The sequence below is a fragment of the Marmota marmota genome, unplaced genomic scaffold (genome assembly GCF_001458135.2).
Source record: "Marmota marmota marmota unplaced genomic scaffold, marMar, whole genome shotgun sequence".
Classification (NCBI taxonomy): Eukaryota; Metazoa; Chordata; class Mammalia; order Rodentia; family Sciuridae; genus Marmota; species Marmota marmota.
This window is the reverse complement of record NW_025999900.1, coordinates 29,986,331-29,990,900: the sequence shown is the minus strand read 5'-3', so window position 1 is coordinate 29,990,900 and position 4,570 is coordinate 29,986,331. Positions and strand designations below refer to the sequence as shown.

The following is a 4,570-nucleotide window of genomic DNA, read 5'->3' as shown; positions in this document are numbered from 1 at the left end:
TCGTATAACCTGTAACCAAAACCCACAGAACAAGGATACAACACGCTAAAGAGTAACTTCTAATCACTAAATGTTAGCACTATTACCTGCTGTTAGAAAGAGATTACAGACAAGTTGGCTCTAGCGAGGGCAGACCTCACTCCTTACAGAATCTCTGGAAATACCTGGACGTCTCTGCTTGGGATCTGCTGGCTCCCAAACATCACCAGGTCAGAAACTCCCTGGGCATGATTCAGTAAGAGAGTTTTAGTTAGAGTTTGGTGTTGGGCACACTCCAGGGACTCCTGTCCAGGGATGGACAACAGGGTGGATGTTAAATATAGCCCACCCTTTTTACCCTCAGGTGAAAAGAAGCAAAACATAAACTGAAAGAGAGAAATAGGTTCTAAGGAAGACAATGTAACACTGCCAGATGCAGAAATGAAATGTACTGCTCCCTCCTTAGATGAATTATGCTGTGGAGAATTAAAATGGGAGAAAGAATAATTCATATCCCAAGTAATCCTCCCATTGGAACTGCTCACTCTTTCTAAGGTCTATATTCTTTGGGGGGGGGGGCGGTGTTATTCTAAAGCCTGGAGGCAGAGAAGTTTATCACTATACATCCCAGAAAAGTATGTTCACTCTGATTTCTGATTTTTTTTCATGCACATTTGTAGATTTGTGTGTGCAAGAGATTAAGGTTAAACTGATTATGAAAAAAAAATTATAACGATGGAGAATTTGTTTTCATTCTGAAATAACCAGTGCCCTCTGTCTTCTGAAGGTAATCAGAGAGTAAGAGGGCTGAAAATATGGCTTTATGTGTTGAGGGAAGAGGCCCGAGGTGGATGTGGGCAGGCCTTCAAATCCAATTTGCACCCAAATTGGCCAAGTAAGATACACAAAGCCCCATCAAGGGACTTTCAACTTGCACAATACTCTGTCCAAAAACCCTTCCCCCTCCATCTCGGCTAGTAGCAGTTCTAAAAAGAAGCCTTCGCTGATACAACCTTAGGCTATTGAGTAAACAGCGCATGTTTTCTTGAACAAGATATATATATATATATATATATATATATATATATATACACACACACACACATATTATATATATAAAATCTACATATCATATATCTTCCTATCTCTCCATAAAGTGCAATCAATTAAAATCATTAAAAGGCATTCAAACTCATTTCCTTGAAAATTGCAAATAACCTTTGCATTAGGGGAATAGATTATTAATATTATTTTAAAGCATATTCTATTCATTCCTATAAAATTTCATACTTTGAGAGACTTGTATTCACGCAATCCTTAAAATAATATAACACATTCTTAGTTTGCATGCAAAACGTTTTCCCAGTCAGTACAAGCTCTTGGCATATAAAATCAGAGTATTGCAGCTTTCATCAGCAAACCCCAGTTTTTACTACTTGAAAGTATACAGTAAAAATAAACTCATTTTCACCTGCTAAAATTTTATTCAGGATTACAAAGCAATGCACACTCAGCATTGACCCAAGAAACACCTTAAAACATTAAAAATTCATCAGTCAGAGCTGGTGTTGTATTCAAGGAATGCTCCTCCAGTTTGCTGCTGAGCTCAGATTTGAATAAAATGTCCAATGTTAACAAACAATACCCACGTTTGGCACTTTGTGTATTAAATTGATCAAACAGATTTTAGGAGGCACAATGCACAATTTGTACAGACCTGATTGAGTTAATATAATATCAGCAAATTTTACATCGAAATGATTCTGTTTCTTTTCTTTGTGTTTAAAACCAGCACAGATTACAAATTTTAATGATCTGAAAATGTTTGGTATACAAAATCATGCTTATTTCAGTATTAGCAAAAACACAAGAAATTTTTCAACACAAACACCCAGCTGTGTCTATTTTAAAAGCAGTTCAATGACAGCTTGCACTTATGAGCATGCAATCAGCTAATTTCGCTTTTTTTTTCTTCTGTGTTAATCAACACTTTCCTTCCTGCATATCAGAGTACAAATAGTATAGTTACTCCACATCAGTAAATGTTTACGTAACCTGTCCTTTCCCAAGAATCCGGTTACACCGAATCATTTCACGCTAGACCGACTACGAAAACGTACCGGGCCGTCCACCTCAGAGGGAGCCCTGTGTGCCATTATAAGTGGTGGTGAGAAGGGGGGCTGTGGGGGGAGAAATGGGAAGGAGTAGGTGGAGGAATGGAGAGAGGGAGAGGAATGGAGGGAGGGGAAGGGGTGGGGAAGTGAAGGGGGAAGGAGGGAGAAAGAGGGGGAGGAGGGAGGAAAGAGGAGTTGAGGAAAAGTAGGAAGAACCGGCCTGAAGAGGGGAGAAGAGTGGTAGGAGGAGAAGTGAACAGGAGGAGGAAGGCCCACAGATCTCTTCAGCCGGTTGGCAAAGCCCATTAGCTCACCGGGCTCTGAGAAATCCCAAGCTTAGAATTGAACACTTGGGGACATATCATTATCAACGCTGATGACTGGAACCCTTGATTTTTCCACACGCAAATAGTTTGTTTGATTAAAGTAAGGAGATAAGTAGATATAGGAAATACATATCGTGTAGGGCTATTTGAAGTTAGTCCAATATTCAAGTTTCCTTTAAGGAGTTCCTTATAGATGAACATTTCAAATTCAATGCCATTTGTAATTGTCTGTTTGTGATTCCCTCCAAAGTTTCTCTCTTCCTTTCTCTCTTTGAAGTGGGGGGAGGGAGTGAAAATAACCCTTTATTTTCTGAGTATCTTTGTAGTGCATTTTTATATTAGAATTTAACTTTCATCACATATAGGCACTCTTCCTTCCACTGTTTTAATACTAAATCTGACAGATTATTTAATTTTGAGTTCATCAAAGTGAAGAGATGCTTACATTTTATAATTATTTACCTTATTATAGGGGGAAAGGTGCTTTTTATTTATACTCCTCCACCTCCCTCTTCTCTCAGACTACCTCCTCCGTAAAATGTGGTATGTTTCGTGCCCATGTGGAATGAAACAGCCTTTGATCAGTGTGCTCCGTACTAAATTCCAATCCCTGGGAAATGCTGGGCCTTAGCCCTGCCCCTGGCCACGGGATCCTTTTAAAGCCCCAGAATCGCAATCTTGCCGCTCACTTGAACCTTCAAACCTTTCCAGTCCCAAAGCCCCAGAAGCTGGGAATGTGCGATCCACGTTCCCAAGGCCTCTTACATGCCATTCAGCAGCATTCAGGGTGGGTAAGGGCTGGGTTCTGCATACTGATATTTCAGGACTCAGATCCTTACAAAATAAAAGCATTTGAGAAATAGGAAGGATTTTTTTTTTAAACCCGGAAAGAAATAGACTCCCACTTATTTTCCCTCCAATGTCAACAAGCAAAATGAAAATATTTCCAGGGTGCTCACTCGCGGCTACCAGCTTCCAGTTCTGATTAGAAGCTGAAGAGAAGCTGGAGCGGCGAGGAGAAAGCGACAGCGAGTCACCCCGCGCGTGAGGGAAGGTCTGGAGTAAGAGAGAAGGTGAAAGAAGAGACACACGTACAGAGCATGTGTTACCTGATTTATTTCAAGACTGTTTGGTACTGTGTTCTCTCTGGGCACCTCTCATTTCGGAAGGCCATCAGAGGCGCCCACCACTGAGCAGCCCCTGCCCGCCGCCACAGCACCCGGAGCCCCCAGGCCCGGCTTCCCCGCGGCACCGAAGCCCCGAGCTCGCCGCTGCTCGGGCCGCAGGAAACGAGTAAGTAACCCCGGTTTGGCCTCGCGCTCGCCGGCCCAATTCCTCCTCCTTATCCCACCACTCCCAAACCTGTCCCCTGCCCTCCTCCCACAACGTGTAGGACATCCTTCCACCCACAAGGGTGGGCCTTCACCCCACCCCACCCCACCCCCAGATCCAAAGCTTCGGCAGAATATTACCTAAAAGGGGCACAATTTTCCTACGGGCTCAGAAATGCCAGACCCAGGCCTGCAGGGCCGACTCGGAAAAAGTAGTGCCTCGCTTCTTCCTCCTCCATTTCCAGCCCTCTCCTAGCATCCTCTCCCTGCGCTCCCACTCTTCCCTCCACCGTCACCACCCCCACGTTTAAAAATAAAATTGGATACAAACTTTAATCAATAAGGACAAATATTGACGCTCAAACGAAAATGACCCAATACAAGGAGAAGGAAGCCGGAAATGTGAGATATTTGCCCTAGGAGAGGGATTTCGGTTGATCAGAGCCGGCGGGGTGGAGGGGGTGGAGGGGGCGCGGAGCGGGGCTGCGGCACAGCGTGCTCCCGCCGGCGTATCCCTACGCGGCTCCGCACGGCCGCAAGGTCCGAGGCCCGTAGAGAGGGGGAGGCGAGCGCCCGAGGGGGCGGGAGCCGGCGGGCGGGGCGGGGTGGGTGGACCCGGCCCGCCGATTGGTCGGCTGTGAGAGAGACGCTCCTGCACGCCGTCGGCTCTGATTGGCCCAGCGGTAGGAAAGGTTAAACCAAAAATTTTTTTTACAGCCCTAGTGTGCGCCTGTAGCTCGGAAAATTAATTGTGGCTATAGCCGCCTCGATCGCTGTCTCCCAGCACGCCGCGGCCGCTCCGGAGCGCGCCCGCCCGCCG

The 4,570-nt window shown here is 45.2% G+C and overlaps 1 long non-coding RNA gene across 1 annotated transcript; it reads left to right on the top strand.

Annotated features, from left to right (window-relative positions):
• The first annotated feature begins 2,215 nt into the window (after positions 1-2,215).
• Positions 2,216-3,864, top strand: LOC125615262. Its single transcript, XR_007345836.1, has 2 exons — positions 2,216-3,206; positions 3,370-3,864. It is a non-coding gene; the product is annotated as an uncharacterized LOC125615262 (long non-coding RNA).
• The last annotated feature ends 706 nt before the right edge of the window (positions 3,865-4,570 follow it).